Source organism: Triturus cristatus, chromosome 5_2 (assembly GCF_964204655.1).
Source record: "Triturus cristatus chromosome 5_2, aTriCri1.1, whole genome shotgun sequence".
Lineage (NCBI taxonomy): Eukaryota > Metazoa > Chordata > Amphibia > Caudata > Salamandridae > Triturus > Triturus cristatus.
In genome coordinates, this window is record NC_140588.1 from 551,768,896 (window position 1) to 551,790,782 (window position 21,887).

Genomic DNA, 21,887 nt, shown 5'->3' on the forward strand with positions numbered 1-21,887 from the left:
AACCTTGGAGGGACTTTTTTTATTACTCTTGAGCTTTTCCATTTCTTCATCTTTGTTCATTGATAGCTCAAATCCAACACCAGTAGGTTGAAATAGTCAATTATTGAATGCTTTCAAAATGTCCATCAGCTTGAACAAGTTGCATCAATACAAACTTTAAAATACTTTGACATCAAATTTCTTCACAAAGTAGTTAGCCATTATAAAATCATATTCTGATTTTCTCAAACGCATTTCAGATGGGTGATTCACAGCATCACTTTTTTAAGCTTTCCCGCTATTGATAAGGCGAAAATAGCACATTTTGAATGAGAAGTTTTCTTCAATCAAACATAGAGGAACCCAAATGATGATCTCATTCAGCTAGTAAAAATGTTGTTTTATATTAGTATGGAAATCGTGAAAAGAAAATGTTTTTCATGCTGATTTACAACAGTTGATCTCCAATCGTAAAATATAAGCTTTTGGTCGGAGGCATCACAGGTACTGATCAAATTCTAATTTTTGAACATTGTTCACAAATCATATGATATGCTTTATATACATAAACTGTATTGTTGGATCAATACTGAGTAAAAAGTGACTATCTCAATTTCAGGACATATAAAAGAGAAAGAAGTAGAAACTCATGTTTCAAATGCTGAGAGGCAACAACTGTTCATGATTTTCACCTCCACTAATTATATTTATTTTTATAATCTATATGTTTATGTTTTCCTATAAATATACAGAGACGTATAGCTATATATACAGAGATACATATGTACAGGTTGATTTTTACATGTTTATAAGTAAATGTGATGTTGTTCCAAATAAAACTTCTAAGAACTGAATGGAAAAGAAAATTGTAAAGTTCAGATAAGTCCCACTGAAATTTGTACTCAGATCCCTGTTTTCAGAGTCCAGAGTGCTAACCATGACACCATCCACCCTCCCGTACCAGGGTGAGCTTTCCATTTTGACAGAAGAGATTTGCCTCAGGGGGCAACTTATCTTTCATTGAAAAATATTATCTCACATAAAAACCACTGTTCAACAGAGTTATAACGTTATTTGAGTCTTTTGGGCAACATCCTTCCCCAACATAGTTCAATATGCAAAAGTTTACCAGAATAGGAAAGCAATCCAATACAGTTTCTCTTTGACAGTAGAATATTAAAAACTTTGACATTTCCACATTCCTGCAGCAGTTTATGCTCCTTTCACATGGGAGGTTCCATGGTGTAATGGTTAGCACTTTGGACTTTGAATCCAATGATCCGAGTTCAAATCTCGGTGGGACCATTTTATGACTCTTGACCAAATCATTTTCTTTCAAGTGTATTCATTAATATCACATATCTAATACCGGTAGGGTGAACAATTAATTTATTGATTATACTCTAAAAGTTTATTAGATGTGAGCAAATAATAGAAATTTTACCATACCTGGAAACTAAATGGCTCAAAATAATGAGAGATTTTACAAACTCACTCTGGTTTCTCAAACTCATCACAGGGGCCTGATGCAAGACATTACTTTTTAAAATCTTACTGTTATTGTTAAGGCGAACAAGGAACTTTTTCATTGCAAAGCATTCATTAAAACAAAACTTGAGGAGTCAAACTTTGTATTACGGGGACCGAAGATGTGCAGTTTGAATAATAATCTTGAAATTCAGACGTACAAAGATTTTACACACTGATTTTCAACAGTAAATCCACAACCAAAAAAGTTGAATCTTTTGAAAGACATGTCAAAGGTGTGAATCTGAAATTCACTTTTAAAGACATTCACAATGAAATGCACTGTGTAAGTCCAGCATGTTGTCAGCTAAGAAATCAGCAAAAATGAACTATCTCATTACTGGCCATATAGATGAGAAAGGAAAATAAACTCATTTTTACAATGTGGATGTGAAAGAACAGTTTCTAGGTTCAGCTTCAATATTTATGTTAATGAATAATTGATATGTTCATATTGTCTAACAGCTATCTAGACGGATAAAGCTATGTATGCATCTATACATACTTATGCGTTCATACGCATCAGTATAAAACATTGATATTATGTTTTTTCTAGACCAAATTCTAAAAAATGAGTTAAACAGTGAATCTCATAATTGTAGTAGGTCCCACCGAGATTTGAACACGGATCGCTGGATTCAGAGTCCAGAGTGCTAACCATTACACCATGGAACCCTCTCACACAAGAGTGACTTTTCCATTGAGACAAAAGAGAGCGCATCAGTGATGGCCTTCTCTTATATTGATAAAAAGATATCTTATTTGAATGGTCATAGTGGATAGAGCTTTAATGTGATTTGATTCTTTTCAGCTATATTCTCTATAAAAGTGTTAAATATTCAAATGTTTATCTGAATATAAAAGTTATATCACACTGTTCATCTTTGCCTGTAGCATAATAAAACAGTCTACATTTACAGACTACTGAAGCAATGTCTCTGTCTCCTGCATGGGTGGCTCCATAGAGCAATGGTTGGCAATTTGGACTTTGCATCCAATGATCCGATTTGAAACCTTGGAGGGACTTTTTTTATTACTCTTGAGCTTTTCCATTTCTTCATCTTTGTTCATTGATAGCTCAAATCCAACACCAGTAGGTTGAAATAGTCAATTATTGAATGCTTTCAAAATGTCCATCAGCTTGAACAAGTTACATCAATACAAACTTTAAAATACTTTGACATCAAATTTCTTCACAAAGTAGTTAGCCATTATAAAATCATATTCTGATTTTCTCAAACGCATTTCAGATGGGTGATTCACAGCATCACTTTTTTAAGCTTTCCCGCTATTGATAAGGCGAAAATAGCACATTTTGAATGAGAAGTTTTCTTCAATCAAACATAGAGGAACCCAAATGATGATCTCATTCAGCTAGTAAAAATGTTGTTTTATATTAGTATGGAAATCGTGAAAAGAAAATGTTTTTCATGCTGATTTACAACAGTTGATCTCCAATCGTAAAATATAAGCTTTTGGTCGGAGGCATCACAGGTACTGATCAAATTCTAATTTTTGAACATTGTTCACAAATCATATGATATGCTTTATATACATAAACTGTATTGTTGGATCAATACTGAGTAAAAAGTGACTATCTCAATTTCAGGACATATAAAAGAGAAAGAAGTAGAAACTCATGTTTCAAATGCTGAGAGGCAACAACTGTTCATGATTTTCACCTCCACTAATTATATTTATTTTTATAATCTATATGTTTATATTTTCCTATAAATATACAGAGACATATAGCTATATATACAGAGATACATATGTACAGGTTGATTTTTACATGTTTATAAGTAAATGTGATGTTGTTCCAAATAAAACTTCTAAGAACTGAATGGAAAAGAAAATTGTAAAGTTCAGATAAGTCCCACTGAAATTTGTACTCAGATCCCTGTTTTCAGAGTCCAGAGTGCTAACCATGACACCATCCACCCTCCCGTACCAGGGTGAGCTTTCCATTTTGACAGAAGAGATTTGCCTCAGGGGGCAACTTATCTTTCATTGAAAAATATTATCTCACATAAAAACCACTGTTCAACAGAGTTATAACGTTATTTGAGTCTTTTGGGCAACATCCTTCCCCAACATAGTTCAATATGCAAAAGTTTACCAGAATAGGAAAGCAATCCAATACAGTTTCTCTTTGACAGTAGAATATTAAAAACTTTGACATTTCCACATTCCTGCAGCAGTTTATGCTCCTTTCACATGGGAGGTTCCATGGTGTAATGGTTAGCACTTTGGACTTTGAATCCAATGATCCGAGTTCAAATCTCGGTGGGACCATTTTATGACTCTTGACCAAATCATTTTCTTTCAAGTGTATTCATTAATATCACATATCTAATACCGGTAGGGTGAACAATTAATTTATTGATTATACTCTAAAAGTTTATTAGATGTGAGCAAATAATAGAAATTTTACCATACCTGGAAACTAAATGGCTCAAAATAATGAGAGATTTTACAAACTCACTCTGGTTTCTCAAACTCATCACAGGGGCCTGATGCAAGACATTACTTTTTAAAATCTTACTGTTATTGTTAAGGCGAACAAGGAACTTTTTCATTGCAAAGCATTCATTAAAACAAAACTGGAGGAGTCAAACTTTGTATTACGGGGACCGAAGATGTGCAGTTTGAATAATAATCTTGAAATTCAGACGTACAAAGATTTTACACACTGATTTTCAACAGTAAATCCACAACCAAAAAAGTTGAATCTTTTGAAAGACATGTCAAAGGTGTGAATCTGAAATTCACTTTTAAAGACATTCACAATGAAATGCACTGTGTAAGTCCAGCATGTTGTCAGCTAAGAAATCAGCAAAAATGAACTATCTCATTACTGGCCATATAGATGAGAAAGGAAAATAAACTCATTTTTACAATGTGGATGTGAAAGAACAGTTTCTAGGTTCAGCTTCAATATTTATGTTAATGAATAATTGATATGTTCATATTGTCTAACAGCTATCTAGACGGATAAAGCTATGTATGCATCTATACATACTTATGCGTTCATACGCATCAGTATAAAACATTGATATTATGTTTTTTCTAGACCAAATTCTAAAAAATGAGTTAAACAGTGAATCTCATAATTGTAGTAGGTCCCACCGAGATTTGAACTCGGATCGCTGGATTCAGAGTCCAGAGTGCTAACCATTACACCATGGAACCCTCTCACACAAGAGTGACTTTTCCATTGAGACAAAAGAGAGCGCATCAGTGATGGCCTTCTCTTATATTGATAAAAAGATATCTCATTTGAATGGTCATAGTGGATAGAGCTTTAATGTGATTTGATTCTTTTCAGCTATATTCTCTATAAAAGTGTTAAATATTCAAATGTTTATCTGAATATAAAAGTTATATCACACTGTTCATCTTTGCCTGTAGCATAATAAAACAGTCTACATTTCCAGACTACTGAAGCAATGTCTCTGTCTCCTGCATGGGTGGCTCCATATAGCAATGGTTGGCAATTTGGACTTTGCATCCAATGATCCGATTTGAAACCTTGGAGGGACTTTTTTTATTACTCTTGAGCTTTTTCATTTCTTCATCTTTGTTCATTGATAGCTCAAATCCAACACCAGTAGGTTGAAATAGTCAATTATTGAATGCTTTCAAAATGTCCATCAGCTTGAACAAGTTACATCAATACAAACTTTAAAATACTTTGACATCAAATTTCTTCACAAAGTAGTTAGCCATTATAAAATCATATTCTGATTTTCTCAAACGCATTTCAGATGGGTGATTCACAGCATCACTTTTTTAAGCTTTCCCGCTATTGATAAGGCGAAAATAGCACATTTTGAATGAGAAGTTTTCTTCAATCAAACATAGAGGAACCCAAATGATGATCTCATTCAGCTAGTAAAAATGTTGTTTTATATTAGTATGGAAATCGTGAAAAGAAAATGTTTTTCATGCTGATTTACAACAGTTGATCTCCAATCGTAAAATATAAGCTTTTGGTCGGAGGCATCACAGGTACTGATCAAATTCTAATTTTTGAACATTGTTCACAAATCATATATGCTTTATATACATAAACTGTATTGTTGGATCAATACTGAGTAAAAAGTGACTATCTCAATTTCAGGACATATAAAAGAGAAAGAAGTAGAAACTCATGTTTCAAATGCTGAGAGGCAACAACTGTTCATGATTTTCACCTCCACTAATTATATTTATTTTTATAATCTATATGTTTATATTTTCCTATAAATATACAGAGACATATAGCTATATAAACAGAGATACATATGTACAGGTTGATTTTTACATGTTTATAAGTAAATGTGATGTTGTTCCAAATAAAACTTCTAAGAACTGAATGGAAAAGAAAATTGTAAAGTTCAGATAAGTCCCACTGAAATTTGTACTCAGATCCCTGTTTTCAGAGTCCAGAGTGCTAACCATGACACCATCCACCCTCCCGTACCAGGGTGAGCTTTCCATTTTGACAGAAGAGATTTGCCTCAGTGGGCAACTTATCTTTCATTGAAAAATATTATCTCACATAAAAACCTCTGTTCAACAGAGTTATAACGTTATTTGAGTCTTTTGGGCAACATCCTTCCCCAACATAGTTCAATATGCAAAAGTTTACCAGAATAGGAAAGCAATCCAATACAGTTTCTCTTTGACAGTAGAATATTAAAAACTTTGACATTTCCACATTCCTGCAGCAGTTTATGCTCCTTTCACATGGGAGGTTCCATGGTGTAATGGTAAGCACTTTGGACTTTGAATCCAATGATCCGAGTTCAAATCTCGGTGGGACCATTTTATGACTCTTGACCAAATCATTTTCTTTCAAGTGTATTCATTAATATCACATATCTAATACCGGTAGGGTGAACAATTAATTTATTGATTATACTCTAAAAGTTTATTAGATGTGAGCAAATAATAGAAATTTTACCATACCTGGAAACTAAATGGCTCAAAATAATGAGAGATTTTACAAACTCACTCTGGTTTCTCAAACTCATCACAGGGGCCTGATGCAAGACATTACTTTTTAAAATCTTACTGTTATTGTTAAGGCGAACAAGGAACTTTTTCATTGCAAAGCATTCATTAAAACAAAACTTGAGGAGTCAAACTTTGTATTACGGGGACCGAAGATGTGCAGTTTGAATAATAATCTTGAAATTCAGACGTACAAAGATTTTACACACTGATTTTCAACAGTAAATCCACAACCAAAAAAGTTGAATCTTTTGAAAGACATGTCAAAGGTGTGAATCTGAAATTCACTTTTAAAGACATTCACAATGAAATGCACTGTGTAAGTCCAGCATGTTGTCAGCTAAGAAATCAGCAAAAATGAACTATCTCATTACTGGCCATATAGATGAGAAAGGAAAATAAACTCATTTTTACAATGTGGATGTGAAAGAACAGTTTCTAGGTTCAGCTTCAATATTTATGTTAATGAATAATTGATATGTTCATATTGTCTAACAGCTATCTAGACGGATAAAGCTATGTATGCATCTATACATACTTATGCGTTCATACGCATCAGTATAAAACATTGATATTATGTTTTTTCTAGACCAAATTCTAAAAAATGAGTTAAACAGTGAATCTCATAATTGTAGTAGGTCCCACCGAGATTTGAACTCGGATCGCTGGATTCAGAGTCCAGAGTGCTAACCATTACACCATGGAACCCTCTCACACAAGAGTGACTTTTCCATTGAGACAAAAGAGAGCGCATCAGTGATGGCCTTCTCTTATATTGATAAAAAGATATCTCATTTGAATGGTCATAGTGGATAGAGCTTTAATGTGATTTGATTCTTTTCAGCTATATTCTCTATAAAAGTGTTAAATATTCAAATGTTTATCTGAATATAAAAGTTATATCACACTGTTCATCTTTGCCTGTAGCATAATAAAACAGTCTACATTTCCAGACTACTGAAGCAATGTCTCTGTCTCCTGCATGGGTGGCTCCATATAGCAATGGTTGGCAATTTGGACTTTGCATCCAATGATCCGATTTGAAACCTTGGAGGGACTTTTTTTATTACTCTTGAGCTTTTTCATTTCTTCATCTTTGTTCATTGATAGCTCAAATCCAACACCAGTAGGTTGAAATAGTCAATTATTGAATGCTTTCAAAATGTCCATCAGCTTGAACAAGTTACATCAATACAAACTTTAAAATACTTTGACATCAAATTTCTTCACAAAGTAGTTAGCCATTATAAAATCATATTCTGATTTTCTCAAACGCATTTCAGATGGGTGATTCACAGCATCACTTTTTTAAGCTTTCCCGCTATTGATAAGGCGAAAATAGCACATTTTGAATGAGAAGTTTTCTTCAATCAAACATAGAGGAACCCAAATGATGATCTCATTCAGCTAGTAAAAATGTTGTTTTATATTAGTATGGAAATCGTGAAAAGAAAATGTTTTTCATGCTGATTTACAACAGTTGATCTCCAATCGTAAAATATAAGCTTTTGGTCGGAGGCATCACAGGTACTGATCAAATTCTAATTTTTGAACATTGTTCACAAATCATATGATATGCTTTATATACATAAACTGTATTGTTGGATCAATACTGAGTAAAAAGTGACTATCTCAATTTCAGGACATATAAAAGAGAAAGAAGTAGAAACTCATGTTTCAAATGCTGAGAGGCAACAACTGTTCATGATTTTCACCTCCACTAATTATATTTATTTTTATAATCTATATGTTTATATTTTCCTATAAATATACAGAGACATATAGCTATATAAACAGAGATACATATGTACAGGTTGATTTTTACATGTTTATAAGTAAATGTGATGTTGTTCCAAATAAAACTTCTAAGAACTGAATGGAAAAGAAAATTGTAAAGTTCAGATAAGTCCCACTGAAATTTGTACTCAGATCCCTGTTTTCAGAGTCCAGAGTGCTAACCATGACACCATCCACCCTCCCGTACCAGGGTGAGCTTTCCATTTTGACAGAAGAGATTTGCCTCAGTGGGCAACTTATCTTTCATTGAAAAATATTATCTCACATAAAAACCTCTGTTCAACAGAGTTATAACGTTATTTGAGTCTTTTGGGCAACATCCTTCCCCAACATAGTTCAATATGCAAAAGTTTACCAGAATAGGAAAGCAATCCAATACAGTTTCTCTTTGACAGTAGAATATTAAAAACTTTGACATTTCCACATTCCTGCAGCAGTTTATGCTCCTTTCACATGGGAGGTTCCATGGTGTAATGGTAAGCACTTTGGACTTTGAATCCAATGATCCGAGTTCAAATCTCGGTGGGACCATTTTATGACTCTTGACCAAATCATTTTCTTTCAAGTGTATTCATTAATATCACATATCTAATACCGGTAGGGTGAACAATTAATTTATTGATTATACTCTAAAAGTTTATTAGATGTGAGCAAATAATAGAAATTTTACCATACCTGGAAACTAAATGGCTCAAAATAATGAGAGATTTTACAAACTCACTCTGGTTTCTCAAACTCATCACAGGGGCCTGATGCAAGACATTACTTTTTAAAATCTTACTGTTATTGTTAAGGCGAACAAGGAACTTTTTCATTGCAAAGCATTCATTAAAACAAAACTTGAGGAGTCAAACTTTGTATTACGGGGACCGAAGATGTGCAGTTTGAATAATAATCTTGAAATTCAGACGTACAAAGATTTTACACACTGATTTTCAACAGTAAATCCACAACCAAAAAAGTTGAATCTTTTGAAAGACATGTCAAAGGTGTGAATCTGAAATTCACTTTTAAAGACATTCACAATGAAATGCACTGTGTAAGTCCAGCATGTTGTCAGCTAAGAAATCAGCAAAAATGAACTATCTCATTACTGGCCATATAGATGAGAAAGGAAAATAAACTCATTTTTACAATGTGGATGTGAAAGAACAGTTTCTAGGTTCAGCTTCAATATTTATGTTAATGAATAATTGATATGTTCATATTGTCTAACAGCTATCTAGACGGATAAAGCTATGTATGCATCTATACATACTTATGCGTTCATACGCATCAGTATAAAACATTGATATTATGTTTTTTCTAGACCAAATTCTAAAAAATGAGTTAAACAGTAAATCTCATAATTGTAGTAGGTCCCACCGAGATTTGAACTCGGATCGCTGGATTCAGAGTCCAGAGTGCTAACCATTACACCATGGAACCCTCTCACACAAGAGAGACTTTTCCATTGAGACAAAAGAGAGCGCATCAGTGATGGCCTTCTCTTATATTGATAAAAAGATATCTCATTTGAATGGTCATAGTGGATAGAGCTTTAATGTGATTTGATTCTTTTCAGCTATATTCTCTATAAAAGTGTTAAATATTCAAATGTTTATCTAAATATAAAAGTTATATCACACTGTTCATCTTTGCCTGTAGCATAATAAAACAGTCTACATTTCCAGACTACTGAAGCAATGTCTCTGTCTCCTGCATGGGTGGCTCCATATAGCAATGGTTGGCAATTTGGACTTTGCATCCAATGATCCGATTTGAAACCTTGGAGGGACTTTTTTTATTACTCTTGAGCTTTTTCATTTCTTCATCTTTGTTCATTGATAGCTCAAATCCAACACCAGTAGGTTGAAATAGTCAATTATTGAATGCTTTCAAAATGTCCATCAGCTTGAACAAGTTACATCAATACAAACTTTAAAATACTTTGACATCAAATTTCTTCACAAAGTAGTTAGCCATTATAAAATCATATTCTGATTTTCTCAAACGCATTTCAGATGGGTGATTCACAGCATCACTTTTTTAAGCTTTCCCGCTATTGATAAGGCGAAAATAGCACATTTTGAATGAGAAGTTTTCTTCAATCAAACATAGAGGAACCCAAATGATGATCTCATTCAGCTAGTAAAAATGTTGTTTTATATTAGTATGGAAATCGTGAAAAGAAAATGTTTTTCATGCTGATTTACAACAGTTGATCTCCAATCGTAAAATATAAGCTTTTGGTCGGAGGCATCACAGGTACTGATCAAATTCTAATTTTTGAACATTGTTCACAAATCATATGATATGCTTTATATACATAAACTGTATTGTTGGATCAATACTGAGTAAAAAGTGACTATCTCAATTTCAGGACATATAAAAGAGAAAGAAGTAGAAACTCATGTTTCAAATGCTGAGAGGCAACAACTGTTCATGATTTTCACCTCCACTAATTATATTTATTTTTATAATCTATATGTTTATATTTTCCTATAAATATACAGAGACATATAGCTATATATACAGAGATACATATGTACAGGTTGATTTTTACATGTTTATAAGTAAATGTGATGTTGTTCCAAATAAAACTTCTAAGAACTGAATGGAAAAGAAAATTGTAAAGTTCAGATAAGTCCCACTGAAATTTGTACTCAGATCCCTGTTTTCAGAGTCCAGAGTGCTAACCATGACACCATCCACCCTCCCGTACCAGGGTGAGCTTTCCATTTTGACAGAAGAGATTTGCCTCAGGGGGCAACTTATCTTTCATTGAAAAATATTATCTCACATAAAAACCACTGTTCAACAGAGTTATAACGTTATTTGAGTCTTTTGGGCAACATCCTTCCCCAACATAGTTCAATATGCAAAAGTTTACCAGAATAGGAAAGCAATCCAATACAGTTTCTCTTTGACAGTAGAATATTAAAAACTTTGACATTTCCACATTCCTGCAGCAGTTTATGCTCCTTTCACATGGGAGGTTCCATGGTGTAATGGTTAGCACTTTGGACTTTGAATCCAATGATCCGAGTTCAAATCTCGGTGGGACCATTTTATGACTCTTGACCAAATCATTTTCTTTCAAGTGTATTCATTAATATCACATATCTAATACCGGTAGGGTGAACAATTAATTTATTGATTATACTCTAAAAGTTTATTAGATGTGAGCAAATAATAGAAATTTTACCATACCTGGAAACTAAATGGCTCAAAATAATGAGAGATTTTACAAACTCACTCTGGTTTCTCAAACTCATCACAGGGGCCTGATGCAAGACATTACTTTTTAAAATCTTACTGTTATTGTTAAGGCGAACAAGGAACTTTTTCATTGCAAAGCATTCATTAAAACAAAACTGGAGGAGTCAAACTTTGTATTACGGGGACCGAAGATGTGCAGTTTGAATAATAATCTTGAAATTCAGACGTACAAAGATTTTACACACTGATTTTCAACAGTAAATCCACAACCAAAAAAGTTGAATCTTTTGAAAGACATGTCAAAGGTGTGAATCTGAAATTCACTTTTAAAGACATTCACAATGAAATGCACTGTGTAAGTCCAGCATGTTGTCAGCTAAGAAATCAGCAAAAATGAACTATCTCATTACTGGCCATATAGATGAGAAAGGAAAATAAACTCATTTTTACAATGTGGATGTGAAAGAACAGTTTCTAGGTTCAGCTTCAATATTTATGTTAATGAATAATTGATATGTTCATATTGTCTAACAGCTATCTAGACGGATAAAGCTATGTATGCATCTATACATACTTATGCGTTCATACGCATCAGTATAAAACATTGATATTATGTTTTTTCTAGACCAAATTCTAAAAAATGAGTTAAACAGTGAATCTCATAATTGTAGTAGGTCCCACCGAGATTTGAACTCGGATCGCTGGATTCAGAGTCCAGAGTGCTAACCATTACACCATGGAACCCTCTCACACAAGAGTGACTTTTCCATTGAGACAAAAGAGAGCGCATCAGTGATGGCCTTCTCTTATATTGATAAAAAGATATCTCATTTGAATGGTCATAGTGGATAGAGCTTTAATGTGATTTGATTCTTTTCAGCTATATTCTCTATAAAAGTGTTAAATATTCAAATGTTTATCTGAATATAAAAGTTATATCACACTGTTCATCTTTGCCTGTAGCATAATAAAACAGTCTACATTTCCAGACTACTGAAGCAATGTCTCTGTCTCCTGCATGGGTGGCTCCATATAGCAATGGTTGGCAATTTGGACTTTGCATCCAATGATCCGATTTGAAACCTTGGAGGGACTTTTTTTATTACTCTTGAGCTTTTTCATTTCTTCATCTTTGTTCATTGATAGCTCAAATCCAACACCAGTAGGTTGAAATAGTCAATTATTGAATGCTTTCAAAATGTCCATCAGCTTGAACAAGTTACATCAATACAAACTTTAAAATACTTTGACATCAAATTTCTTCACAAAGTAGTTAGCCATTATAAAATCATATTCTGATTTTCTCAAACGCATTTCAGATGGGTGATTCACAGCATCACTTTTTTAAGCTTTCCCGCTATTGATAAGGCGAAAATAGCACATTTTGAATGAGAAGTTTTCTTCAATCAAACATAGAGGAACCCAAATGATGATCTCATTCAGCTAGTAAAAATGTTGTTTTATATTAGTATGGAAATCGTGAAAAGAAAATGTTTTTCATGCTGATTTACAACAGTTGATCTCCAATCGTAAAATTTAAGCTTTTGGTCGGAGGCATCACAGGTACTGATCAAATTCTAATTTTTGAACATTGTTCACAAATCATATGATATGCTTTATATACATAAACTGTATTGTTGGATCAATACTGAGTAAAAAGTGACTATCTCAATTTCAGGACATATAAAAGAGAAAGAAGTAGAAACTCATGTTTCAAATGCTGAGAGGCAACAACTGTTCATGATTTTCACCTCCACTAATTATATTTATTTTTATAATCTATATGTTTATATTTTCCTATAAATATACAGAGACATATAGCTATATAAACAGAGATACATATGTACAGGTTGATTTTTACATGTTTATAAGTAAATGTGATGTTGTTCCAAATAAAACTTCTAAGAACTGAATGGAAAAGAAAATTGTAAAGTTCAGATAAGTCCCACTGAAATTTGTACTCAGATCCCTGTTTTCAGAGTCCAGAGTGCTAACCATGACACCATCCACCCTCCCGTACCAGGGTGAGCTTTCCATTTTGACAGAAGAGATTTGCCTCAGGGGGCAACTTATCTTTCATTGAAAAATATTATCTCACATAAAAACCACTGTTCAACAGAGTTATAACGTTATTTGAGTCTTTTGGGCAACATCCTTCCCCAACATAGTTCAATATGCAAAAGTTTACCAGAATAGGAAAGCAATCCAATACAGTTTCTCTTTGACAGTAGAATATTAAAAACTTTGACATTTCCACATTCCTGCAGCAGTTTATGCTCCTTTCACATGGGAGGTTCCATGGTGTAATGGTAAGCACTTTGGACTTTGAATCCAATGATCCGAGTTCAAATCTCGGTGGGACCATTTTATGACTCTTGACCAAATCATTTTCTTTCAAGTGTATTCATTAATATCACATATCTAATACCGGTAGGGTGAACAATTAATTTATTGATTATACTCTAAAAGTTTATTAGATGTGAGCAAATAATAGAAATTTTACCATACCTGGAAACTAAATGGCTCAAAATAATGAGAGATTTTACAAACTCACTCTGGTTTCTCAAACTCATCACAGGGGCCTGATGCAAGACATTACTTTTTAAAATCTTACTGTTATTGTTAAGGCGAACAAGGAACTTTTTCATTGCAAAGCATTCATTAAAACAAAACTTGAGGAGTCAAACTTTGTATTACGGGGACCGAAGATGTGCAGTTTGAATAATAATCTTGAAATTCAGACGTACAAAGATTTTACACACTGATTTTCAACAGTAAATCCACAACCAAAAAAGTTGAATCTTTTGAAAGACATGTCAAAGGTGTGAATCTGAAATTCACTTTTAAAGACATTCACAATGAAATGCACTGTGTAAGTCCAGCATGTTGTCAGCTAAGAAATCAGCAAAAATGAACTATCTCATTACTGGCCATATAGATGAGAAAGGAAAATAAACTCATTTTTACAATGTGGATGTGAAAGAACAGTTTCTAGGTTCAGCTTCAATATTTATGTTAATGAATAATTGATATGTTCATATTGTCTAACAGCTATCTAGACGGATAAAGCTATGTATGCATCTATACATACTTATGCGTTCATACGCATCAGTATAAAACATTGATATTATGTTTTTTCTAGACCAAATTCTAAAAAATGAGTTAAACAGTAAATCTCATAATTGTAGTAGGTCCCACCGAGATTTGAACTCGGATCGCTGGATTCAGAGTCCAGAGTGCTAACCATTACACCATGGAACCCTCTCACACAAGAGTGACTTTTCCATTGAGACAAAAGAGAGCGCATCAGTGATGGCCTTCTCTTATATTGATAAAAAGATATCTCATTTGAATGGTCATAGTGGATAGAGCTTTAATGTGATTTGATTCTTTTCAGCTATATTCTCTATAAAAGTGTTAAATATTCAAATGTTTATCTGAATATAAAAGTTATATCACACTGTTCATCTTTGCCTGTAGCATAATAAAACAGTCTACATTTCCAGACTACTGAAGCAATGTCTCTGTCTCCTGCATGGGTGGCTCCATATAGCAATGGTTGGCAATTTGGACTTTGCATCCAATGATCCGATTTGAAACCTTGGAGGGACTTTTTTTATTACTCTTGAGCTTTTTCATTTCTTCATCTTTGTTCATTGATAGCTCAAATCCAACACCAGTAGGTTGAAATAGTCAATTATTGAATGCTTTCAAAATGTCCATCAGCTTGAACAAGTTACATCAATACAAACTTTAAAATACTTTGACATCAAATTTCTTCACAAAGTAGTTAGCCATTATAAAATCATATTCTGATTTTCTCAAACGCATTTCAGATGGGTGATTCACAGCATCACTTTTTTAAGCTTTCCCGCTATTGATAAGGCGAAAATAGCACATTTTGAATGAGAAGTTTTCTTCAATCAAACATAGAGGAACCCAAATGATGATCTCATTCAGCTAGTAAAAATGTTGTTTTATATTAGTATGGAAATCGTGAAAAGAAAATGTTTTTCATGCTGATTTACAACAGTTGATCTCCAATCGTAAAATATAAGCTTTTGGTCGGAGGCATCACAGGTACTGATCAAATTCTAATTTTTGAACATTGTTCACAAATCATATGATATGCTTTATATACATAAACTGTATTGTTGGATCAATACTGAGTAAAAAGTGACTATCTCAATTTCAGGACATATAAAAGAGAAAGAAGTAGAAACTCATGTTTCAAATGCTGAGAGGCAACAACTGTTCATGATTTTCACCTCCACTAATTATATTTATTTTTATAATCTATATGTTTATATTTTCCTATAAATATACAGAGACATATAGCTATATATACAGAGATACATATGTACAGGTTGATTTTTACATGTTTATAAGTAAATGTGATGTTGTTCCAAATAAAACTTCTAAGAACTGAATGGAAAAGAAAATTGTAAAGTTCAGATAAGTCCCACTGAAATTTGTACTCAGATCCCTGTTTTCAGAGTCCAGAGTGCTAACCATGACACCATCCACCCTCCCGTACCAGGGTGAGCTTTCCATTTTGACAGAAGAGATTTGCCTCAGGGGGCAACTTATCTTTCATTGAAAAATATTATCTCACATAAAAACCACTGTTCAACAGAGTTATAACGTTATTTGAGTCTTTTGGGCAACATCCTTCCCCAACATAGTTCAATATGCAAAAGTTTACCAGAATAGGAAAGCAATCCAATACAGTTTCTCTTTGACAGTAGAATATTAAAAACTTTGACATTTCCACATTCCTGCAGCAGTTTATGCTCCTTTCACATGGGAGGTTCCATGGTGTAATGGTAAGCACTTTGGACTTTGAATCCAATGATCCGAGTTCAAATCTCGGTGGGACCATTTTATGACTCTTGACCAAATCATTTTCTTTCAAGTGTATTCATTAATATCACATATCTAATACCGGTAGGGTGAACAATTAATTTATTGATTATACTCTAAAAGTTTATTAGATGTGAGCAAATAATAGAAATTTTACCATACCTGGAAACTAAATGGCTCAAAATAATGAGAGATTTTACAAACTCACTCTGGTTTCTCAAACTCATCACAGGGGCCTGATGCAAGACATTACTTTTTAAAATCTTACTGTTATTGTTAAGGCGAACAAGGAACTTTTTCATTGCAAAGCATTCATTAAAACAAAACTTGAGGAGTCAAACTTTGTATTACGGGGACCGAAGATGTGCAGTTTGAATAATAATCTTGAAATTCAGACGTACAAAGATTTTACACACTGATTTTCAACAGTAAATCCACAACCAAAAAAGTTGAATCTTTTGAAAGACATGTCAAAGGTGTGAATCTGAAATTCACTTTTAAAGACATTCACAATGAAATGCACTGTGTAAGTCGAGCATGTTGTCAGCTAAGAAATCAGCAAAAATGAACTATCTCATTACTGGCCATATAGATGAGAAAGGAAAATAAACTCATTTTTACAATGTGGATGTGAAAGAACAGTTTCTAGGTTCAGCTTCAATATTTATGTTAATGAATAATTGATATGTTCATATTGTCTAACAGCTATCTAGACGGATAAAGCTATGTATGCATCTATACATACTTATGCGTTCATACGCATCAGTATAAAACATTGATATTATGTTTTTTCTAGACCAAATTCTAAAAAATGAGTTAAACAGTGAATCTCATAATTGTAGTAGGTCCCACCGAGATTTGAACTCGGATCGCTGGATTCAGAGTCCAGAGTGCTAACCATTACACCATGGAACCCTCTCACACAAGAGTGACTTTTCCATTGAGACAAAAGAGAGCGCATCAGTGATGGCCTTCTCTTATATTGATAAAAAGATATCTTATTTGAATGGTCATAGTGGATAGAGCTTTAATGTGATTTGATTCTTTTCAGCTATATTCTCTATAAAAGTGTTAAATATTCAAATGTTTATCTGAATATAAAAGTTATATCACACTGTTCATCTTTGCCTGTAGCATAATAAAACAGTCTACATTTCCAGACTACTGAAGCAATGTCTCTGTCTCCTGCATGGGTGGCTCCATAGAGCAATGGTTGGCAATTTGGACTTTGCATCCAATGATCCGATTTGAAACCTTGGAGGGACTTTTTTTATTACTCTTGAGCTTTTCCATTTCTTCATCTTTGTTCATTGATAGCTCAAATCCAACACCAGTAGGTTGAAATAGTCAATTATTGAATGCTTTCAAAATGTCCATCAGCTTGAACAAGTTACATCAATACAAACTTTAAAATACTTTGACATCAAATTTCTTCACAAAGTAGTTAGCCATTATAAAATCATATTCTGATTTTCTCAAACGCATTTCAGATGGGTGATTCACAGCATCACTTTTTTAAGCTTTCCCGCTATTGATAAGGCGAAAATAGCACATTTTGAATGAGAAGTTTTCTTCAATCAAACATAGAGGAACCCAAATGATGATCTCATTCAGCTAGTAAAAATGTTGTTTTATATTAGTATGGAAATCGTGAAAAGAAAATGTTTTTCATGCTGATTTACAACAGTTGATCTCCAATCGTAAAATATAAGCTTTTGGTCGGAGGCATCACAGGTACTGATCAAATTCTAATTTTTGAACATTGTTCACAAATCATATGATATGCTTTATATACATAAACTGTATTGTTGGATCAATACTGAGTAAAAAGTGACTATCTCAATTTCAGGACATATAAAAGAGAAAGAAGTAGAAACTCATGTTTCAAATGCTGAGAGGCAACAACTGTTCATGATTTTCACCTCCACTAATTATATTTATTTTTATAATCTATATGTTTATATTTTCCTATAAATATACAGAGACATATAGCTATATATACAGAGATACATATGTACAGGTTGATTTTTACATGTTTATAAGTAAATGTGATGTTGTTCCAAATAAAACTTCTAAGAACTGAATGGAAAAGAAAATTGTAAAGTTCAGATAAGTCCCACTGAAATTTGTACTCAGATCCCTGTTTTCAGAGTCCAGAGTGCTAACCATGACACCATCCACCCTCCCGTACCAGGGTGAGCTTTCCATTTTGACAGAAGAGATTTGCCTCAGGGGGCAACTTATCTTTCATTGAAAAATATTATCTCACATAAAAACCACTGTTCAACAGAGTTATAACGTTATTTGAGTCTTTTGGGCAACATCCTTCCCCAACATAGTTCAATATGCAAAAGTTTACCAGAATAGGAAAGCAATCCAATACAGTTTCTCTTTGACAGTAGAATATTAAAAACTTTGACATTTCCACATTCCTGCAGCAGTTTATGCTCCTTTCACATGGGAGGTTCCATGGTGTAATGGTAAGCACTTTGGACTTTGAATCCAATGATCCGAGTTCAAATCTCGGTGGGACCATTTTATGACTCTTGACCAAATCATTTTCTTTCAAGTGTATTCATTAATATCACATATCTAATACCGGTAGGGTGAACAATTAATTTATTGATTATACTCTAAAAGTTTATTAGATGTGAGCAAATAATAGAAATTTTACCATACCTGGAAACTAAATGGCTCAAAATAATGAGAGATTTTACAAACTCACTCTGGTTTCTCAAACTCATCACAGGGGCCTGATGCAAGACATTACTTTTTAAAATCTTACTGTTGTTGTTAAGGCGAACAAGGAACTTTTTCATTGCAAAGCATTCATTAAAACAAAACTTGAGGAGTCAAACTTTGTATTACGGGGACCGAAGATGTGCAGTTTGAATAATAATCTTGAAATTCAGACGTACAAAGATTTTACACACTGATTTTCAACAGTAAATCCACAACCAAAAAAGTTGAATCTTTTGAAAGACATGTCAAAGGTGTGAATCTGAAATTCACTTTTAAAGACATTCACAATGAAATGCACTGTGTAAGTCGAGCATGTTGTCAGCTAAGAAATCAGCAAAAATGAACTATCTCATTACTGGCCATATAGATGAGAAAGGAAAATAAACTCATTTTTACAATGTGGATGTGAAAGAACAGTTTCTAGGTTCAGCTTCAATATTTATGTTAATGAATAATTGATATGTTCATATTGTCTAACAGCTATCTAGACGGATAAAGCTATGTATGCATCTATACATACTTATGCGTTCATACGCATCAGTATAAAACATTGATATTATGTTTTTTCTAGACCAAATTCTAAAAAATGAGTTAAACAGTGAATCTCATAATTGTAGTAGGTCCCACCGAGATTTGAACTCGGATCGCTGGATTCAGAGTCCAGAGTGCTAACCATTACACCATGGAACCCTCTCACACAAGAGTGACTTTTCCATTGAGACAAAAGAGAGCGCATCAGTGATGGCCTTCTCTTATATTGATAAAAAGATATCTTATTTGAATGGTCATAGTGGATAGAGCTTTAATGTGATTTGATTCTTTTCAGCTATATTCTCTATAAAAGTGTTAAATATTCAAATGTTTATCTGAATATAAAAGTTATATCACACTGTTCATCTTTGCCTGTAGCATAATAAAACAGTCTACATTTCCAGACTACTGAAGCAATGTCTCTGTCTCCTGCATGGGTGGCTCCATAGAGCAATGGTTGGCAATTTGGACTTTGCATCCAATGATCCGATTTGAAACCTTGGAGGGACTTTTTTTATTACTCTTGAGCTTTTCCATTTCTTCATCTTTGTTCATTGATAGCTCAAATCCAACACCAGTAGGTTGAAATAGTCAATTATTGAATGCTTTCAAAATGTCCATCAGCTTGAACAAGTTACATCAATACAAACTTTAAAATACTTTGACATCAAATTTCTTCACAAAGTAGTTAGCCATTATAAAATCATATTCTGATTTTCTCAAACGCATTTCAGATGGGTGATTCACAGCATCACTTTTTTAAGCTTTCCCGCTATTGATAAGGCGAAAATAGCACATTTTGAATGAGAAGTTTTCTTCAATCAAACATAGAGGAACCCAAATGATGATCTCATTCAGCTAGTAAAAATGTTGTTTTATATTAGTATGGAAATCGTGAAAAGAAAATGTTTTTCATGCTGATTTACAACAGTTGATCTCCAATCGTAAAATATAAGCTTTTGGTCGGAGGCATCACAGGTACTGATCAAATTCTAATTTTTGAACATTGTTCACAAATCATATGATATGCTTTATATACATAAACTGTATTGTTGGATCAATACTGAGTAAAAAGTGACTATCTCAATTTCAGGACATATAAAAGAGAAAGAAGTAGAAACTCATGTTTCAAATGCTGAGAGGCAACAACTGTTCATGATTTTCACCTCCACTAATTATATTTATTTTTATAATCTATATGTTTATATTTTCCTATAAATATACAGAGACATATAGCTATATATACAGAGATACATATGTACAGGTTGATTTTTACATGTTTATAAGTAAATGTGATGTTGTTCCAAATAAAACTTCTAAGAACTGAATGGAAAAGAAAATTGTAAAGTTCAGATAAGTCCCACTGAAATTTGTACTCAGATCCCTGTTTTCAGAGTCCAGAGTGCTAACCATGACACCATCCACCCTCCCGTACCAGGGTGAGCTTTCCATTTTGACAGAAGAGATTTGCCTCAGGGGGCAACTTATCTTTCATTGAAAAATATTATCTCACATAAAAACCACTGTTCAACAGAGTTATAACGTTATTTGAGTCTTTTGGGCAACATCCTTCCCCAACATAGTTCAATATGCAAAAGTTTACCAGAATAGGAAAGCAATCCAATACAGTTTCTCTTTGACAGTAGAATATTAAAAACTTTGACATTTCCACATTCCTGCAGCAGTTTATGCTCCTTTCACATGGGAGGTTCCATGGTGTAATGGTTAGCACTTTGGACTTTGAATCCAATGATCCGAGTTCAAATCTCGGTGGGACCATTTTATGACTCTTGACCAAATCATTTTCTTTCAAGTGTATTCATTAATATCACATATCTAATACCGGTAGGGTGAACAATTAATTTATTCATTATACTCTAAAAGTTTATTAGATGTGAGCAAATAATAGAAATGTTACCATACCTGGAAACTAAATGGCTCAAAATAATGAGAGATTTTACAAACTCACTCTGGTTTCTCAAACTCATCACAGGGGCCTGATGCAAGACATTACTTTTTAAAATCTTACTGTTATTGTTAAGGCGAACAAGGAACTTTTTCATTGCAAAGCATTCATTAAAACAAAACTGGAGGAGTCAAACTTTGTATTACGGGGACCGAAGATGTGCAGTTTGAATAATAATCTTGAAATTCAGACGTACAAAGATTTTACACACTGATTTTCAACAGTAAATCCACAACCAAAAAAGTTGAATCTTTTGAAAGACATGTCAAAGGTGTGAATCTGA

The 21,887-nt window shown here is 33.3% G+C and overlaps 16 non-coding genes across 16 annotated transcripts; 9 read left to right on the forward strand and 7 right to left on the reverse strand.

Annotated features, from left to right (window-relative positions):
* The first annotated feature begins 1,212 nt into the window (after positions 1–1,212).
* On the forward strand, positions 1,213–1,284 carry TRNAQ-UUG (transfer RNA glutamine (anticodon UUG)). The gene has a single exon. It is a non-coding gene; the product is annotated as a tRNA-Gln (tRNA).
* A 2,445-nt stretch (positions 1,285–3,729) lies between these two features.
* TRNAQ-UUG (transfer RNA glutamine (anticodon UUG)) lies at positions 3,730–3,801 on the forward strand. The gene has a single exon. It is a non-coding gene; the product is annotated as a tRNA-Gln (tRNA).
* An 825-nt stretch (positions 3,802–4,626) lies between these two features.
* Positions 4,627–4,698, reverse strand: TRNAQ-CUG (transfer RNA glutamine (anticodon CUG)). Its single transcript has one exon. It is a non-coding gene; the product is annotated as a tRNA-Gln (tRNA).
* A 1,545-nt stretch (positions 4,699–6,243) lies between these two features.
* On the forward strand, positions 6,244–6,315 carry TRNAQ-UUG (transfer RNA glutamine (anticodon UUG)). Its single transcript has one exon. It is a non-coding gene; the product is annotated as a tRNA-Gln (tRNA).
* Positions 6,316–7,140: 825 nt separating this feature from the next.
* On the reverse strand, positions 7,141–7,212 carry TRNAQ-CUG (transfer RNA glutamine (anticodon CUG)). Its single transcript has one exon. It is a non-coding gene; the product is annotated as a tRNA-Gln (tRNA).
* Positions 7,213–8,760: 1,548 nt separating this feature from the next.
* On the forward strand, positions 8,761–8,832 carry TRNAQ-UUG (transfer RNA glutamine (anticodon UUG)). Its single transcript has one exon. It is a non-coding gene; the product is annotated as a tRNA-Gln (tRNA).
* Positions 8,833–9,657: 825 nt separating this feature from the next.
* Positions 9,658–9,729, reverse strand: TRNAQ-CUG (transfer RNA glutamine (anticodon CUG)). Its single transcript has one exon. It is a non-coding gene; the product is annotated as a tRNA-Gln (tRNA).
* A 1,548-nt stretch (positions 9,730–11,277) lies between these two features.
* Positions 11,278–11,349, forward strand: TRNAQ-UUG (transfer RNA glutamine (anticodon UUG)). Its single transcript has one exon. It is a non-coding gene; the product is annotated as a tRNA-Gln (tRNA).
* Positions 11,350–12,174: 825 nt separating this feature from the next.
* On the reverse strand, positions 12,175–12,246 carry TRNAQ-CUG (transfer RNA glutamine (anticodon CUG)). The gene has a single exon. It is a non-coding gene; the product is annotated as a tRNA-Gln (tRNA).
* A 1,548-nt stretch (positions 12,247–13,794) lies between these two features.
* TRNAQ-UUG (transfer RNA glutamine (anticodon UUG)) lies at positions 13,795–13,866 on the forward strand. The gene has a single exon. It is a non-coding gene; the product is annotated as a tRNA-Gln (tRNA).
* An 825-nt stretch (positions 13,867–14,691) lies between these two features.
* TRNAQ-CUG (transfer RNA glutamine (anticodon CUG)) lies at positions 14,692–14,763 on the reverse strand. Its single transcript has one exon. It is a non-coding gene; the product is annotated as a tRNA-Gln (tRNA).
* Positions 14,764–16,311: 1,548 nt separating this feature from the next.
* On the forward strand, positions 16,312–16,383 carry TRNAQ-UUG (transfer RNA glutamine (anticodon UUG)). Its single transcript has one exon. It is a non-coding gene; the product is annotated as a tRNA-Gln (tRNA).
* Positions 16,384–17,208: 825 nt separating this feature from the next.
* On the reverse strand, positions 17,209–17,280 carry TRNAQ-CUG (transfer RNA glutamine (anticodon CUG)). The gene has a single exon. It is a non-coding gene; the product is annotated as a tRNA-Gln (tRNA).
* A 1,548-nt stretch (positions 17,281–18,828) lies between these two features.
* TRNAQ-UUG (transfer RNA glutamine (anticodon UUG)) lies at positions 18,829–18,900 on the forward strand. Its single transcript has one exon. It is a non-coding gene; the product is annotated as a tRNA-Gln (tRNA).
* An 825-nt stretch (positions 18,901–19,725) lies between these two features.
* On the reverse strand, positions 19,726–19,797 carry TRNAQ-CUG (transfer RNA glutamine (anticodon CUG)). The gene has a single exon. It is a non-coding gene; the product is annotated as a tRNA-Gln (tRNA).
* A 1,548-nt stretch (positions 19,798–21,345) lies between these two features.
* TRNAQ-UUG (transfer RNA glutamine (anticodon UUG)) lies at positions 21,346–21,417 on the forward strand. Its single transcript has one exon. It is a non-coding gene; the product is annotated as a tRNA-Gln (tRNA).
* The last annotated feature ends 470 nt before the right edge of the window (positions 21,418–21,887 follow it).